The sequence below is a fragment of the Hemiscyllium ocellatum genome, unplaced genomic scaffold, assembly GCF_020745735.1.
Source record: "Hemiscyllium ocellatum isolate sHemOce1 unplaced genomic scaffold, sHemOce1.pat.X.cur. scaffold_2309_pat_ctg1, whole genome shotgun sequence".
Lineage (NCBI taxonomy): Eukaryota > Metazoa > Chordata > Chondrichthyes > Orectolobiformes > Hemiscylliidae > Hemiscyllium > Hemiscyllium ocellatum.
In genome coordinates this window covers 43,536-61,936 of record NW_026868045.1, presented here as the reverse complement: position 1 = coordinate 61,936, position 18,401 = coordinate 43,536, and the positions used below count along the sequence as shown (strand labels likewise).

The following is an 18,401-nucleotide window of genomic DNA, read 5'->3' as shown; positions in this document are numbered from 1 at the left end:
TGCGCCCTGACCTCTCATTGTGTGTTTTTGTGGATTTTCTCCTCTCAATGCACTGTGAGGATCCAAGATGGTGGTGATCTCGGACGATGGTGTTGCAGAGCTCGGCACCACAGCACAAGCGCCCAATCCGTTCCATCGCGATATCCTAGGAGTCTGAAAATGTTGTGGAGTCCCAGGACATTGTGAAAAATCAACTTTCCTGCGTTTCCTTCGTCCAGAGATGTTGAAGACGGATGGGGCAGTGTCCGAGGCCAGGCCCCCGGCCCAGCCTGCAGGATCCTTGGGCTCGATTGCCTACCAGGCCCTGGCCAAATCTCGCGCGATCTTGGTTAAGCAGATAGAGGAGAAGCTGGCCCCGATCTCTATCGTGCTGCAGAAGCATGAACAGCAGCTGGGAGACCTGGAAAAGAGGACGGATGAGGTTGGACACAGAGGCACAGCGGTGGAAGCTGATACCGCTTCCTCTAAGGATAGGATCCAAGCATCGGAGGCTGAGGGCTGACCATACAGAGGTTTATAAAATCATGAGGAACATGAATAGGGTAAACAGCCAAGGTCTTTTCCCTGGGTGTGGGAGTCCAGAACTAGAGGGCTTAGGTTTAGGGTGAGAGGGAAAAGATATAAAAGAGACCAAAGGGACAACATTTTCAGGCAGAAGGTGGTGTGTGTGTGTGGAATGAGCTGCCAGAGGAAGTGGTCGAGGCTGGTACAATTACATCATTTCAAAGGCATCTGGATGGGTATACGTATAGGAAGAGTTTGGAGGGAGATGGGCCGGGTGCTGGCAGGTGGGACTAGATTGGGTCGGGATATCTGTTCGACCGAGGGTGTGTTTGTGTGCTGTACATCTCTATGACTCGATGACTGGAAGTGTCAGTCTGAGTCAATCCGTTGTCTAGCTACGGGCAAGGTGACTCCATTGGATGATGTGAACCCAGCTGATGACCCCTTTGGCCAAAGCTAGAGAACATTCTGGAAGATCAGGGAAAAGAAGGATATGAACACACACCTGGATGCCAGTCCCTTAGCGAAGCCTTGACTGCGATCTGCAGCAGAGCTCTGACCATGTGCTCCAAACTTGTTGATAAAAGCCCGAGAGTGAGGGGGGCAAGCCATTCACCCCAGCAAGTCCACACTCAGCCTCTGATGAGCATCCCATCCAGGCCCAACCACTATCCTCTCAGCCTGCATTCCCCAAAGCCAATCCAGCGAACCTGCACATCTTTGGGCTGTGGGAGGAAAGCAAAGCACCCGCAGTAGCCCATGGAGAGAAGGTGCAAACTCGACACAAACAGAAAGCCAAGGGAGGAATCAAAGTCAGGTCCCCGATGCTGCGAGGCAGCAGTGCTACCCACTGAGCCACCATGCCAGCCCCAGGAGATTCTCAGCAGGTTTTCAGCCATTGTGTCTGTGCTGTCTGTTTCAGGGAATTCAGCTTTAATCCTGCAGATCCCCAAAAGAGCTGCGTAAGGCGACAGGGAACACACCCCATCAACTGAATGCAGATAAGCAGTTGTTGGCAAAGCAGATTAAGGACAGACAAGGAAGAGTCAGACACCCCAGATGGGATTTGAACCCAGAACCCCTGGCTTAGGAGGCCAGTGCCTTATCCATTAGGCCACTGGAGCTGCACAGTTCCATGCAGCATGGCAGACTTTAAATACTGCGCCCTGACCTCTCATTGTGTGTTTTTGTGGATTTTCTCCTCTCAATGCACTGTGAGGATCCAAGATGGTGGTGATCTCGGACGATGGTGTTGCAGAGCTCGGCACCACAGCACAAGCGCCCAATCCGTTCCATCGCGATATCCTAGGAGTCTGAAAATGTTGTGGAGTCCCAGGACATTGTGAAAAATCAACTTTCCTGCGTTTCCTTCGTCCAGAGATGTTGAAGACGGATGGGGCAGTGTCCGAGGCCAGGCCCCCGGCCCAGCCTGCAGGATCCTTGGGCTCGATTGCCTACCAGGCCCTGGCCAAATCTCGCGCGATCTTGGTTAAGCAGATAGAGGAGAAGCTGGCCCCGATCTCTATCGTGCTGCAGAAGCATGAACAGCAGCTGGGAGACCTGGAAAAGAGGACGGATGAGGTTGGACACAGAGGCACAGCGGTGGAAGCTGATACCGCTTCCTCTAAGGATAGGATCCAAGCATCGGAGGCTGAGGGCTGACCATACAGAGGTTTATAAAATCATGAGGAACATGAATAGGGTAAACAGCCAAGGTCTTTTCCCTGGGGTGTGGGAGTCCAGAACTAGAGGGCTTAGGTTTAGGGTGAGAGGGAAAAGATATAAAAGAGACCAAAGGGACAACATTTTCAGGCAGAAGGTGGTGTGTGTGTGTGGAATGAGCTGCCAGAGGAAGTGGTCGAGGCTGGTACAATTACATCATTTCAAAGGCATCTGGATGGGTATACGTATAGGAAGAGTTTGGAGGGAGATGGGCCGGGTGCTGGCAGGTGGGACTAGATTGGGTCGGGATATCTGTTCGACCGAGGGTGTGTTTGTGTGCTGTACATCTCTATGACTCGATGACTGGAAGTGTCAGTCTGAGTCAATCCGTTGTCTAGCTACGGGCAAGGTGACTCCATTGGATGATGTGAACCCAGCTGATGACCCCTTTGGCCAAAGCTAGAGAACATTCTGGAAGATCAGGGAAAAGAAGGATATGAACACACACCTGGATGCCAGTCCCTTAGCGAAGCCTTGACTGCGATCTGCAGCAGAGCTCTGACCATGTGCTCCAAACTTGTTCATAAAAGCCCGAGAGTGAGGGGGGCAAGCCATTCACCCCAGCAAGTCCACACTCAGCCTCTGATGAGCATCCCATCCAGGCCCAACCACTATCCTCTCAGCCTGCATTCCCCAAAGCCAATCCAGCGAACCTGCACATCTTTGGGCTGTGGGAGGAAAGCAAAGCACCCGCAGTAGCCCATGGAGAGAAGGTGCAAACTCGACACAAACAGAAAGCCAAGGGAGGAATCAAAGTCAGGTCCCCGATGCTGCGAGGCAGCAGTGCTACCCACTGAGCCACCATGCCAGCCCCAGGAGATTCTCAGCAGGTTTTCAGCCATTGTGTCTGTGCTGTCTGTTTCAGGGAATTCAGCTTTAATCCTGCAGATCCCCAAAAGAGCTGCGTAAGGCGACAGGGAACACCCCACCCTATCAACTGAATGCAGATAAGCAGTTGTTGGCAAAGCAGATTAAGGACAGACAAGGAAGAGTCAGACACCCCAGATGGGATTTGAACCCAGAACCCCTGGCTTAGGAGGCCAGTGCCTTATCCATTAGGCCACTGGAGCTGCACAGTTCCATGCAGCATGGCAGACTTTAAATACTGCGCCCTGACCTCTCATTGTGTGTTTTTGTGGATTTTCTCCTCTCAATGCACTGTGAGGATCCAAGATGGTGGTGATCTCGGACGATGGTGTTGCAGAGCTCGGCACCACAGCACAAGCGCCCAATCCGTTCCATCGCGATATCCTAGGAGTCTGAAAATGTTGTGGAGTCCCAGGACATTGTGAAAAATCAACTTTCCTGCGTTTCCTTCGTCCAGAGATGTTGAAGACGGATGGGGCAGTGTCCGAGGCCAGGCCCCCGGCCCAGCCTGCAGGATCCTTGGGCTCGATTGCCTACCAGGCCCTGGCCAAATCTCGCGCGATCTTGGTTAAGCAGATAGAGGAGAAGCTGGCCCCGATCTCTATCGTGCTGCAGAAGCATGAACAGCAGCTGGGAGACCTGGAAAAGAGGACGGATGAGGTTGGACACAGAGGCACAGCGGTGGAAGCTGATACCGCTTCCTCTAAGGATAGGATCCAAGCATCGGAGGCTGAGGGCTGACCATACAGAGGTTTATAAAATCATGAGGAACATGAATAGGGTAAACAGCCAAGGTCTTTTCCCTGGGGTGTGGGAGTCCAGAACTAGAGGGCTTAGGTTTAGGGTGAGAGGGAAAAGATATAAAAGAGACCAAAGGGACAACATTTTCAGGCAGAAGGTGGTGTGTGTGTGTGGAATGAGCTGCCAGAGGAAGTGGTCGAGGCTGGTACAATTACATCATTTCAAAGGCATCTGGATGGGTATACGTATAGGAAGAGTTTGGAGGGAGATGGGCCGGGTGCTGGCAGGTGGGACTAGATTGGGTCGGGATATCTGTTCGACCGAGGGTGTGTTTGTGTGCTGTACATCTCTATGACTCGATGACTGGAAGTGTCAGTCTGAGTCAATCCGTTGTCTAGCTACGGGCAAGGTGACTCCATTGGATGATGTGAACCCAGCTGATGACCCCTTTGGCCAAAGCTAGAGAACATTCTGGAAGATCAGGGAAAAGAAGGATATGAACACACACCTGGATGCCAGTCCCTTAGCGAAGCCTTGACTGCGATCTGCAGCAGAGCTCTGACCATGTGCTCCAAACTTGTTCATAAAAGCCCGAGAGTGAGGGGGGCAAGCCATTCACCCCAGCAAGTCCACACTCAGCCTCTGATGAGCATCCCATCCAGGCCCAACCACTATCCTCTCAGCCTGCATTCCCCAAAGCCAATCCAGCGAACCTGCACATCTTTGGGCTGTGGGAGGAAAGCAAAGCACCCGCAGTAGCCCATGGAGAGAAGGTGCAAACTCGACACAAACAGAAAGCCAAGGGAGGAATCAAAGTCAGGTCCCCGATGCTGCGAGGCAGCAGTGCTACCCACTGAGCCACCATGCCAGCCCCAGGAGATTCTCAGCAGGTTTTCAGCCATTGTGTCTGTGCTGTCTGTTTCAGGGAATTCAGCTTTAATCCTGCAGATCCCCAAAAGAGCTGCGTAAGGCGACAGGGAACACCTCACCCATCAACTGAATGCAGATAAGCAGTTGTTGGCAAAGCAGATTAAGGACAGACAAGGAAGAGTCAGACACCCCAGATGGGATTTGAACCCAGAACCCCTGGCTTAGGAGGCCAGTGCCTTATCCATTAGGCCACTGGAGCTGCACAGTTCCATGCAGCATGGCAGACTTTAAATACTGCGCCCTGACCTCTCATTGTGTGTTTTTGTGGATTTTCTCCTCTCAATGCACTGTGAGGATCCAAGATGGTGGTGATCTCGGACGATGGTGTTGCAGAGCTCGGCACCACAGCACAAGCGCCCAATCCGTTCCATCGCGATATCCTAGGAGTCTGAAAATGTTGTGGAGTCCCAGGACATTGTGAAAAATCAACTTTCCTGCGTTTCCTTCGTCCAGAGATGTTGAAGACGGATGGGGCAGTGTCCGAGGCCAGGCCCCCGGCCCAGCCTGCAGGATCCTTGGGCTCGATTGCCTACCAGGCCCTGGCCAAATCTCGCGCGATCTTGGTTAAGCAGATAGAGGAGAAGCTGGCCCCGATCTCTATCGTGCTGCAGAAGCATGAACAGCAGCTGGGAGACCTGGAAAAGAGGACGGATGAGGTTGGACACAGAGGCACAGCGGTGGAAGCTGATACCGCTTCCTCTAAGGATAGGATCCAAGCATCGGAGGCTGAGGGCTGACCATACAGAGGTTTATAAAATCATGAGGAACATGAATAGGGTAAACAGCCAAGGTCTTTTCCCTGGGGTGTGGGAGTCCAGAACTAGAGGGCTTAGGTTTAGGGTGAGAGGGAAAAGATATAAAAGAGACCAAAGGGACAACATTTTCAGGCAGAAGGTGGTGTGTGTGTGTGGAATGAGCTGCCAGAGGAAGTGGTCGAGGCTGGTACAATTACATCATTTCAAAGGCATCTGGATGGGTATACGTATAGGAAGAGTTTGGAGGGAGATGGGCCGGGTGCTGGCAGGTGGGACTAGATTGGGTCGGGATATCTGTTCGACCGAGGGTGTGTTTGTGTGCTGTACATCTCTATGACTCGATGACTGGAAGTGTCAGTCTGAGTCAATCCGTTGTCTAGCTACGGGCAAGGTGACTCCATTGGATGATGTGAACCCAGCTGATGACCCCTTTGGCCAAAGCTAGAGAACATTCTGGAAGATCAGGGAAAAGAAGGATATGAACACACACCTGGATGCCAGTCCCTTAGCGAAGCCTTGACTGCGATCTGCAGCAGAGCTCTGACCATGTGCTCCAAACTTGTTCATAAAAGCCCGAGAGTGAGGGGGGCAAGCCATTCACCCCAGCAAGTCCACACTCAGCCTCTGATGAGCATCCCATCCAGGCCCAACCACTATCCTCTCAGCCTGCATTCCCCAAAGCCAATCCAGCGAACCTGCACATCTTTGGGCTGTGGGAGGAAAGCAAAGCACCCGCAGTAGCCCATGGAGAGAAGGTGCAAACTCGACACAAACAGAAAGCCAAGGGAGGAATCAAAGTCAGGTCCCCGATGCTGCGAGGCAGCAGTGCTACCCACTGAGCCACCATGCCAGCCCCAGGAGATTCTCAGCAGGTTTTCAGCCATTGTGTCTGTGCTGTCTGTTTCAGGGAATTCAGCTTTAATCCTGCAGATCCCCAAAAGAGCTGCGTAAGGCGACAGGGAACACCCCACCCATCAACTGAATGCAGATAAGCAGTTGTTGGCAAAGCAGATTAAGGACAGACAAGGAAGAGTCAGACACCCCAGATGGGATTTGAACCCAGAACCCCTGGCTTAGGAGGCCAGTGCCTTATCCATTAGGCCACTGGAGCTGCACAGTTCCATGCAGCATGGCAGACTTTAAATACTGCGCCCTGACCTCTCATTGTGTGTTTTTGTGGATTTTCTCCTCTCAATGCACTGTGAGGATCCAAGATGGTGGTGATCTCGGACGATGGTGTTGCAGAGCTCGGCACCACAGCACAAGCGCCCAATCCGTTCCATCGCGATATCCTAGGAGTCTGAAAATGTTGTGGAGTCCCAGGACATTGTGAAAAATCAACTTTCCTGCGTTTCCTTCGTCCAGAGATGTTGAAGACGGATGGGGCAGTGTCCGAGGCCAGGCCCCCGGCCCAGCCTGCAGGATCCTTGGGCTCGATTGCCTACCAGGCCCTGGCCAAATCTCGCGCGATCTTGGTTAAGCAGATAGAGGAGAAGCTGGCCCCGATCTCTATCGTGCTGCAGAAGCATGAACAGCAGCTGGGAGACCTGGAAAAGAGGACGGATGAGGTTGGACACAGAGGCACAGCGGTGGAAGCTGATACCGCTTCCTCTAAGGATAGGATCCAAGCATCGGAGGCTGAGGGCTGACCATACAGAGGTTTATAAAATCATGAGGAACATGAATAGGGTAAACAGCCAAGGTCTTTTCCCTGGTGTGTGGGAGTCCAGAACTAGAGGGCTTAGGTTTAGGGTGAGAGGGAAAAGATATAAAAGAGACCAAAGGGACAACATTTTCAGGCAGAAGGTGGTGTGTGTGTGTGGAATGAGCTGCCAGAGGAAGTGGTCGAGGCTGGTACAATTACATCATTTCAAAGGCATCTGGATGGGTATACGTATAGGAAGAGTTTGGAGGGAGATGGGCCGGGTGCTGGCAGGTGGGACTAGATTGGGTCGGGATATCTGTTCGACCGAGGGTGTGTTTGTGTGCTGTACATCTCTATGACTCGATGACTGGAAGTGTCAGTCTGAGTCAATCCGTTGTCTAGCTACGGGCAAGGTGACTCCATTGGATGATGTGAACCCAGCTGATGACCCCTTTGGCCAAAGCTAGAGAACATTCTGGAAGATCAGGGAAAAGAAGGATATGAACACACACCTGGATGCCAGTCCCTTAGCGAAGCCTTGACTGCGATCTGCAGCAGAGCTCTGACCATGTGCTCCAAACTTGTTGATAAAAGCCCGAGAGTGAGGGGGGCAAGCCATTCACCCCAGCAAGTCCACACTCAGCCTCTGATGAGCATCCCATCCAGGCCCAACCACTATCCTCTCAGCCTGCATTCCCCAAAGCCAATCCAGCGAACCTGCACATCTTTGGGCTGTGGGAGGAAAGCAAAGCACCCGCAGTAGCCCATGGAGAGAAGGTGCAAACTCGACACAAACAGAAAGCCAAGGGAGGAATCAAAGTCAGGTCCCCGATGCTGCGAGGCAGCAGTGCTACCCACTGAGCCACCATGCCAGCCCCAGGAGATTCTCAGCAGGTTTTCAGCCATTGTGTCTGTGCTGTCTGTTTCAGGGAATTCAGCTTTAATCCTGCAGATCCCCAAAAGAGCTGCGTAAGGCGACAGGGAACACCCCATCAACTGAATGCAGATAAGCAGTTGTTGGCAAAGCAGATTAAGGACAGACAAGGAAGAGTCAGACACCCCAGATGGGATTTGAACCCAGAACCCCTGGCTTAGGAGCCAGTGCCTTATCCATTAGGCCACTGGAGCTGCACAGTTCCATGCAGCATGGCAGACTTTAAATACTGCGCCCTGACCTCTCATTGTGTGTTTTTGTGGATTTTCTCCTCTCAATGCACTGTGAGGATCCAAGATGGTGGTGATCTCGGACGATGGTGTTGCAGAGCTCGGCACCACAGCACAAGCGCCCAATCCGTTCCATCGCGATATCCTAGGAGTCTGAAAATGTTGTGGAGTCCCAGGACATTGTGAAAAATCAACTTTCCTGCGTTTCCTTCGTCCAGAGATGTTGAAGACGGATGGGGCAGTGTCCGAGGCCAGGCCCCCGGCCCAGCCTGCAGGATCCTTGGGCTCGATTGCCTACCAGGCCCTGGCCAAATCTCGCGCGATCTTGGTTAAGCAGATAGAGGAGAAGCTGGCCCCGATCTCTATCGTGCTGCAGAAGCATGAACAGCAGCTGGGAGACCTGGAAAAGAGGACGGATGAGGTTGGACACAGAGGCACAGCGGTGGAAGCTGATACCGCTTCCTCTAAGGATAGGATCCAAGCATCGGAGGCTGAGGGCTGACCATACAGAGGTTTATAAAATCATGAGGAACATGAATAGGGTAAACAGCCAAGGTCTTTTCCCTGGGGTGTGGGAGTCCAGAACTAGAGGGCTTAGGTTTAGGGTGAGAGGGAAAAGATATAAAAGAGACCAAAGGGACAACATTTTCAGGCAGAAGGTGGTGTGTGTGTGTGGAATGAGCTGCCAGAGGAAGTGGTCGAGGCTGGTACAATTACATCATTTCAAAGGCATCTGGATGGGTATACGTATAGGAAGAGTTTGGAGGGAGATGGGCCGGGTGCTGGCAGGTGGGACTAGATTGGGTCGGGATATCTGTTCGACCGAGGGTGTGTTTGTGTGCTGTACATCTCTATGACTCGATGACTGGAAGTGTCAGTCTGAGTCAATCCGTTGTCTAGCTACGGGCAAGGTGACTCCATTGGATGATGTGAACCCAGCTGATGACCCCTTTGGCCAAAGCTAGAGAACATTCTGGAAGATCAGGGAAAAGAAGGATATGAACACACACCTGGATGCCAGTCCCTTAGCGAAGCCTTGACTGCGATCTGCAGCAGAGCTCTGACCATGTGCTCCAAACTTGTTCATAAAAGCCCGAGAGTGAGGGGGGCAAGCCATTCACCCCAGCAAGTCCACACTCAGCCTCTGATGAGCATCCCATCCAGGCCCAACCACTATCCTCTCAGCCTGCATTCCCCAAAGCCAATCCAGCGAACCTGCACATCTTTGGGCTGTGGGAGGAAAGCAAAGCACCCGCAGTAGCCCATGGAGAGAAGGTGCAAACTCGACACAAACAGAAAGCCAAGGGAGGAATCAAAGTCAGGTCCCCGATGCTGCGAGGCAGCAGTGCTACCCACTGAGCCACCATGCCAGCCCCAGGAGATTCTCAGCAGGTTTTCAGCCATTGTGTCTGTGCTGTCTGTTTCAGGGAATTCAGCTTTAATCCTGCAGATCCCCAAAAGAGCTGCGTAAGGCGACAGGGAACACCCCACCCATCAACTGAATGCAGATAAGCAGTTGTTGGCAAAGCAGATTAAGGACAGACAAGGAAGAGTCAGACACCCCAGATGGGATTTGAACCCAGAACCCCTGGCTTAGGAAGCCAGTGCCTTATCCATTAGGCCACTGGAGCTGCACAGTTCCATGCAGCATGGCAGACTTTAAATACTGCGCCCTGACCTCTCATTGTGTGTTTTTGTGGATTTTCTCCTCTCAATGCACTGTGAGGATCCAAGATGGTGGTGATCTCGGACGATGGTGTTGCAGAGCTCGGCACCACAGCACAAGCGCCCAATCCGTTCCATCGCGATATCCTAGGAGTCTGAAAATGTTGTGGAGTCCCAGGACATTGTGAAAAATCAACTTTCCTGCGTTTCCTTCGTCCAGAGATGTTGAAGACGGATGGGGCAGTGTCCGAGGCCAGGCCCCCGGCCCAGCCTGCAGGATCCTTGGGCTCGATTGCCTACCAGGCCCTGGCCAAATCTCGCGCGATCTTGGTTAAGCAGATAGAGGAGAAGCTGGCCCCGATCTCTATCGTGCTGCAGAAGCATGAACAGCAGCTGGGAGACCTGGAAAAGAGGACGGATGAGGTTGGACACAGAGGCACAGCGGTGGAAGCTGATACCGCTTCCTCTAAGGATAGGATCCAAGCATCGGAGGCTGAGGGCTGACCATACAGAGGTTTATAAAATCATGAGGAACATGAATAGGGTAAACAGCCAAGGTCTTTTCCCTGGGGTGTGGGAGTCCAGAACTAGAGGGCTTAGGTTTAGGGTGAGAGGGAAAAGATATAAAAGAGACCAAAGGGACAACATTTTCAGGCAGAAGGTGGTGTGTGTGTGTGGAATGAGCTGCCAGAGGAAGTGGTCGAGGCTGGTACAATTACATCATTTCAAAGGCATCTGGATGGGTATACGTATAGGAAGAGTTTGGAGGGAGATGGGCCGGGTGCTGGCAGGTGGGACTAGATTGGGTCGGGATATCTGTTCGACCGAGGGTGTGTTTGTGTGCTGTACATCTCTATGACTCGATGACTGGAAGTGTCAGTCTGAGTCAATCCGTTGTCTAGCTACGGGCAAGGTGACTCCATTGGATGATGTGAACCCAGCTGATGACCCCTTTGGCCAAAGCTAGAGAACATTCTGGAAGATCAGGGAAAAGAAGGATATGAACACACACCTGGATGCCAGTCCCTTAGCGAAGCCTTGACTGCGATCTGCAGCAGAGCTCTGACCATGTGCTCCAAACTTGTTCATAAAAGCCCGAGAGTGAGGGGGGCAAGCCATTCACCCCAGCAAGTCCACACTCAGCCTCTGATGAGCATCCCATCCAGGCCCAACCACTATCCTCTCAGCCTGCATTCCCCAAAGCCAATCCAGCGAACCTGCACATCTTTGGGCTGTGGGAGGAAAGCAAAGCACCCGCAGTAGCCCATGGAGAGAAGGTGCAAACTCGACACAAACAGAAAGCCAAGGGAGGAATCAAAGTCAGGTCCCCGATGCTGCGAGGCAGCAGTGCTACCCACTGAGCCACCATGCCAGCCCCAGGAGATTCTCAGCAGGTTTTCAGCCATTGTGTCTGTGCTGTCTGTTTCAGGGAATTCAGCTTTAATCCTGCAGATCCCCAAAAGAGCTGCGTAAGGCGACAGGGAACACACCATATCAACTGAATGCAGATAAGCAGTTGTTGGCAAAGCAGATTAAGGACAGACAAGGAAGAGTCAGACACCCCAGATGGGATTTGAACCCAGAACCCCTGGCTTAGGAAGCCAGTGCCTTATCCATTAGGCCACTGGAGCTGCACAGTTCCATGCAGCATGGCAGACTTTAAATACTGCGCCCTGACCTCTCATTGTGTGTTTTTGTGGATTTTCTCCTCTCAATGCACTGTGAGGATCCAAGATGGTGGTGATCTCGGACGATGGTGTTGCAGAGCTCGGCACCACAGCACAAGCGCCCAATCCGTTCCATCGCGATATCCTAGGAGTCTGAAAATGTTGTGGAGTCCCAGGACATTGTGAAAAATCAACTTTCCTGCGTTTCCTTCGTCCAGAGATGTTGAAGACGGATGGGGCAGTGTCCGAGGCCAGGCCCCCGGCCCAGCCTGCAGGATCCTTGGGCTCGATTGCCTACCAGGCCCTGGCCAAATCTCGCGCGATCTTGGTTAAGCAGATAGAGGAGAAGCTGGCCCCGATCTCTATCGTGCTGCAGAAGCATGAACAGCAGCTGGGAGACCTGGAAAAGAGGACGGATGAGGTTGGACACAGAGGCACAGCGGTGGAAGCTGATACCGCTTCCTCTAAGGATAGGATCCAAGCATCGGAGGCTGAGGGCTGACCATACAGAGGTTTATAAAATCATGAGGAACATGAATAGGGTAAACAGCCAAGGTCTTTTCCCTGGGGTGTGGGAGTCCAGAACTAGAGGGCTTAGGTTTAGGGTGAGAGGGAAAAGATATAAAAGAGACCAAAGGGACAACATTTTCAGGCAGAAGGTGGTGTGTGTGTGTGGAATGAGCTGCCAGAGGAAGTGGTCGAGGCTGGTACAATTACATCATTTCAAAGGCATCTGGATGGGTATACGTATAGGAAGAGTTTGGAGGGAGATGGGCCGGGTGCTGGCAGGTGGGACTAGATTGGGTCGGGATATCTGTTCGACCGAGGGTGTGTTTGTGTGCTGTACATCTCTATGACTCGATGACTGGAAGTGTCAGTCTGAGTCAATCCGTTGTCTAGCTACGGGCAAGGTGACTCCATTGGATGATGTGAACCCAGCTGATGACCCCTTTGGCCAAAGCTAGAGAACATTCTGGAAGATCAGGGAAAAGAAGGATATGAACACACACCTGGATGCCAGTCCCTTAGCGAAGCCTTGACTGCGATCTGCAGCAGAGCTCTGACCATGTGCTCCAAACTTGTTCATAAAAGCCCGAGAGTGAGGGGGGCAAGCCATTCACCCCAGCAAGTCCACACTCAGCCTCTGATGAGCATCCCATCCAGGCCCAACCACTATCCTCTCAGCCTGCATTCCCCAAAGCCAATCCAGCGAACCTGCACATCTTTGGGCTGTGGGAGGAAAGCAAAGCACCCGCAGTAGCCCATGGAGAGAAGGTGCAAACTCGACACAAACAGAAAGCCAAGGGAGGAATCAAAGTCAGGTCCCCGATGCTGCGAGGCAGCAGTGCTACCCACTGAGCCACCATGCCAGCCCCAGGAGATTCTCAGCAGGTTTTCAGCCATTGTGTCTGTGCTGTCTGTTTCAGGGAATTCAGCTTTAATCCTGCAGATCCCCAAAAGAGCTGCGTAAGGCGACAGGGAACACCCATCCCATCAACTGAATGCAGATAAGCAGTTGTTGGCAAAGCAGATTAAGGACAGACAAGGAAGAGTCAGACACCCCAGATGGGATTTGAACCCAGAACCCCTGGCTTAGGAAGCCAGTGCCTTATCCATTAGGCCACTGGAGCTGCACAGTTCCATGCAGCATGGCAGACTTTAAATACTGCGCCCTGACCTCTCATTGTGTGTTTTTGTGGATTTTCTCCTCTCAATGCACTGTGAGGATCCAAGATGGTGGTGATCTCGGACGATGGTGTTGCAGAGCTCGGCACCACAGCACAAGCGCCCAATCCGTTCCATCGCGATATCCTAGGAGTCTGAAAATGTTGTGGAGTCCCAGGACATTGTGAAAAATCAACTTTCCTGCGTTTCCTTCGTCCAGAGATGTTGAAGACGGATGGGGCAGTGTCCGAGGCCAGGCCCCCGGCCCAGCCTGCAGGATCCTTGGGCTCGATTGCCTACCAGGCCCTGGCCAAATCTCGCGCGATCTTGGTTAAGCAGATAGAGGAGAAGCTGGCCCCGATCTCTATCGTGCTGCAGAAGCATGAACAGCAGCTGGGAGACCTGGAAAAGAGGACGGATGAGGTTGGACACAGAGGCACAGCGGTGGAAGCTGATACCGCTTCCTCTAAGGATAGGATCCAAGCATCGGAGGCTGAGGGCTGACCATACAGAGGTTTATAAAATCATGAGGAACATGAATAGGGTAAACAGCCAAGGTCTTTTCCCTGGGGTGTGGGAGTCCAGAACTAGAGGGCTTAGGTTTAGGGTGAGAGGGAAAAGATATAAAAGAGACCAAAGGGACAACATTTTCAGGCAGAAGGTGGTGTGTGTGTGTGGAATGAGCTGCCAGAGGAAGTGGTCGAGGCTGGTACAATTACATCATTTCAAAGGCATCTGGATGGGTATACGTATAGGAAGAGTTTGGAGGGAGATGGGCCGGGTGCTGGCAGGTGGGACTAGATTGGGTCGGGATATCTGTTCGACCGAGGGTGTGTTTGTGTGCTGTACATCTCTATGACTCGATGACTGGAAGTGTCAGTCTGAGTCAATCCGTTGTCTAGCTACGGGCAAGGTGACTCCATTGGATGATGTGAACCCAGCTGATGACCCCTTTGGCCAAAGCTAGAGAACATTCTGGAAGATCAGGGAAAAGAAGGATATGAACACACACCTGGATGCCAGTCCCTTAGCGAAGCCTTGACTGCGATCTGCAGCAGAGCTCTGACCATGTGCTCCAAACTTGTTCATAAAACCCGAGAGTGAGGGGGGCAAGCCATTCACCCCAGCAAGTCCACACTCAGCCTCTGATGAGCATCCCATCCAGGCCCAACCACTATCCTCTCAGCCTGCATTCCCCAAAGCCAATCCAGCGAACCTGCACATCTTTGGGCTGTGGGAGGAAAGCAAAGCACCCGCAGTAGCCCATGGAGAGAAGGTGCAAACTCGACACAAACAGAAAGCCAAGGGAGGAATCAAAGTCAGGTCCCCGATGCTGCGAGGCAGCAGTGCTACCCACTGAGCCACCATGCCAGCCCCAGGAGATTCTCAGCAGGTTTTCAGCCATTGTGTCTGTGCTGTCTGTTTCAGGGAATTCAGCTTTAATCCTGCAGATCCCCAAAAGGCTGCATAAGGCGACAGGGAACACTCACCCATCAACTGAATGCAGATAAGCAGTTGTTGGCAAAGCAGATTAAGGACAGACAAGGAAGAGTCAGACACCCCAGATGGGATTTGAACCCAGAACCCCTGGCTTAGGAGGCCAGTGCCTTATCCATTAGGCCACTGGAGCTGCACAGTTCCATGCAGCATGGCAGACTTTAAATACTGCGCCCTGACCTCTCATTGTGTGTTTTTGTGGATTTTCTCCTCTCAATGCACTGTGAGGATCCAAGATGGTGGTGATCTCGGACGATGGTGTTGCAGAGCTCGGCACCACAGCACAAGCGCCCAATCCGTTCCATCGCGATATCCTAGGAGTCTGAAAATGTTGTGGAGTCCCAGGACATTGTGAAAAATCAACTTTCCTGCGTTTCCTTCGTCCAGAGATGTTGAAGACGGATGGGGCAGTGTCCGAGGCCAGGCCCCCGGCCCAGCCTGCAGGATCCTTGGGCTCGATTGCCTACCAGGCCCTGGCCAAATCTCGCGCGATCTTGGTTAAGCAGATAGAGGAGAAGCTGGCCCCGATCTCTATCGTGCTGCAGAAGCATGAACAGCAGCTGGGAGACCTGGAAAAGAGGACGGATGAGGTTGGACACAGAGGCACAGCGGTGGAAGCTGATACCGCTTCCTCTAAGGATAGGATCCAAGCATCGGAGGCTGAGGGCTGACCATACAGAGGTTTATAAAATCATGAGGAACATGAATAGGGTAAACAGCCAAGGTCTTTTCCCTGGGGTGTGGGAGTCCAGAACTAGAGGGCTTAGGTTTAGGGTGAGAGGGAAAAGATATAAAAGAGACCAAAGGGACAACATTTTCAGGCAGAAGGTGGTGTGTGTGTGTGGAATGAGCTGCCAGAGGAAGTGGTCGAGGCTGGTACAATTACATCATTTCAAAGGCATCTGGATGGGTATACGTATAGGAAGAGTTTGGAGGGAGATGGGCCGGGTGCTGGCAGGTGGGACTAGATTGGGTCGGGATATCTGTTCGACCGAGGGTGTGTTTGTGTGCTGTACATCTCTATGACTCGATGACTGGAAGTGTCAGTCTGAGTCAATCCGTTGTCTAGCTACGGGCAAGGTGACTCCATTGGATGATGTGAACCCAGCTGATGACCCCTTTGGCCAAAGCTAGAGAACATTCTGGAAGATCAGGGAAAAGAAGGATATGAACACACACCTGGATGCCAGTCCCTTAGCGAAGCCTTGACTGCGATCTGCAGCAGAGCTCTGACCATGTGCTCCAAACTTGTTCATAAAAACCCGAGAGTGAGGGGGGCAAGCCATTCACCCCAGCAAGTCCACACTCAGCCTCTGATGAGCATCCCATCCAGGCCCAACCACTATCCTCTCAGCCTGCATTCCCCAAAGCCAATCCAGCGAACCTGCACATCTTTGGGCTGTGGGAGGAAAGCAAAGCACCCGCAGTAGCCCATGGAGAGAAGGTGCAAACTCGACACAAACAGAAAGCCAAGGGAGGAATCAAAGTCAGGTCCCCGATGCTGCGAGGCAGCAGTGCTACCCACTGAGCCACCATGCCAGCCCCAGGAGATTCTCAGCAGGTTTTCAGCCATTGTGTCTGTGCTGTCTGTTTCAGGGAATTCAGCTTTAATCCTGCAGATCCCCAAAAGGCTGCGTAAGGCGACAGGGAACACCCCACCCATCAACTGAATGCAGATAAGCAGTTGTTGGCAAAGCAGATTAAGGACAGACAAGGAAGAGTCAGACACCCCAGATGGGATTTGAACCCAGAACCCCTGGCTTAGGAGCCAGTGCCTTATCCATTAGGCCACTGGAGCTGCACAGTTCCATGCAGCATGGCAGACTTTAAATACTGCGCCCTGACCTCTCATTGTGTGTTTTTGTGGATTTTCTCCTCTCAATGCACTGTGAGGATCCAAGATGGTGGTGATCTCGGACGATGGTGTTGCAGAGCTCGGCACCACAGCACAAGCGCCCAATCCGTTCCATCGCGATATCCTAGGAGTCTGAAAATGTTGTGGAGTCCCAGGACATTGTGAAAAATCAACTTTCCTGCGTTTCCTTCGTCCAGAGATGTTGAAGACGGATGGGGCAGTGTCCGAGGCCAGGCCCCCGGCCCAGCCTGCAGGATCCTTGGGCTCGATTGCCTACCAGGCCCTGGCCAAATCTCGCGCGATCTTGGTTAAGCAGATAGAGGAGAAGCTGGCCCCGATCTCTATCGTGCTGCAGAAGCATGAACAGCAGCTGGGAGACCTGGAAAAGAGGACGGATGAGGTTGGACACAGAGGCACAGCGGTGGAAGCTGATACCGCTTCCTCTAAGGATAGGATCCAAGCATCGGAGGCTGAGGGCTGACCATACAGAGGTTTATAAAATCATGAGGAACATGAATAGGGTAAACAGCCAAGGTCTTTTCCCTGGGGTGTGGGAGTCCAGAACTAGAGGGCTTAGGTTTAGGGTGAGAGGGAAAAGATATAAAAGAGACCAAAGGGACAACATTTTCAGGCAGAAGGTGGTGTGTGTGTGTGGAATGAGCTGCCAGAGGAAGTGGTCGAGGCTGGTACAATTACATCATTTCAAAGGCATCTGGATGGGTATACGTATAGGAAGAGTTTGGAGGGAGATGGGCCGGGTGCTGGCAGGTGGGACTAGATTGGGTCGGGATATCTGTTCGACCGAGGGTGTGTTTGTGTGCTGTACATCTCTATGACTCGATGACTGGAAGTGTCAGTCTGAGTCAATCCGTTGTCTAGCTACGGGCAAGGTGACTCCATTGGATGATGTGAACCCAGCTGATGACCCCTTTGGCCAAAGCTAGAGAACATTCTGGAAGATCAGGGAAAAGAAGGATATGAACACACACCTGGATGCCAGTCCCTTAGCGAAGCCTTGACTGCGATCTGCAGCAGAGCTCTGACCATGTGCTCCAAACTTGTTCATAAAAGCCCGAGAGTGAGGGGGGCAAGCCATTCACCCCAGCAAGTCCACACTCAGCCTCTGATGAGCATCCCATCCAGGCCCAACCACTATCCTCTCAGCCTGCATTCCCCAAAGCCAATCCAGCGAACCTGCACATCTTTGGGCTGTGGGAGGAAAGCAAAGCACCCGCAGTAGCCCATGGAGAGAAGGTGCAAACTCGACACAAACAGAAAGCCAAGGGAGGAATCAAAGTCAGGTCCCCGATGCTGCGAGGCAGCAGTGCTACCCACTGAGCCACCATGCCAGCCCCAGGAGATTCTCAGCAGGTTTTCAGCCATTGTGTCTGTGCTGTCTGTTTCAGGGAATTCAGCTTTAATCCTGCAGATCCCCAAAAGAGCTGCGTAAGGCGACAGGGAACACCCCCCCATCAACTGAATGCAGATAAGCAGTTGTTGGCAAAGCAGATTAAGGACAGACAAGGAAGAGTCAGACACCCCAGATGGGATTTGAACCCAGAACCCCTGGCTTAGGAGGCCAGTGCCTTATCCATTAGGCCACTGGAGCTGCACAGTTCCATGCAGCATGGCAGACTTTAAATACTGCGCCCTGACCTCTCATTGTGTGTTTTTGTGGATTTTCTCCTCTCAATGCACTGTGAGGATCCAAGATGGTGGTGATC

At 52.4% G+C, this 18,401-nt stretch overlaps 6 non-coding genes across 6 annotated transcripts; all 6 read right to left on the bottom strand.

The window, feature by feature from the left end:
• Positions 1 to 1,555: 1,555 nt before the first annotated feature.
• trnar-ccu (transfer RNA arginine (anticodon CCU)) lies at positions 1,556 to 1,628 on the bottom strand. The gene has a single exon. It is a non-coding gene; the product is annotated as a tRNA-Arg (tRNA).
• A 1,595-nt stretch (positions 1,629 to 3,223) lies between these two features.
• trnar-ccu (transfer RNA arginine (anticodon CCU)) lies at positions 3,224 to 3,296 on the bottom strand. Its single transcript has one exon. It is a non-coding gene; the product is annotated as a tRNA-Arg (tRNA).
• A 1,594-nt stretch (positions 3,297 to 4,890) lies between these two features.
• Positions 4,891 to 4,963, bottom strand: trnar-ccu (transfer RNA arginine (anticodon CCU)). Its single transcript has one exon. It is a non-coding gene; the product is annotated as a tRNA-Arg (tRNA).
• A 1,594-nt stretch (positions 4,964 to 6,557) lies between these two features.
• Positions 6,558 to 6,630, bottom strand: trnar-ccu (transfer RNA arginine (anticodon CCU)). The gene has a single exon. It is a non-coding gene; the product is annotated as a tRNA-Arg (tRNA).
• An 8,252-nt stretch (positions 6,631 to 14,882) lies between these two features.
• On the bottom strand, positions 14,883 to 14,955 carry trnar-ccu (transfer RNA arginine (anticodon CCU)). Its single transcript has one exon. It is a non-coding gene; the product is annotated as a tRNA-Arg (tRNA).
• Positions 14,956 to 18,213: 3,258 nt separating this feature from the next.
• trnar-ccu (transfer RNA arginine (anticodon CCU)) lies at positions 18,214 to 18,286 on the bottom strand. Its single transcript has one exon. It is a non-coding gene; the product is annotated as a tRNA-Arg (tRNA).
• Between the last annotated feature and the right edge of the window lie 115 nt (positions 18,287 to 18,401).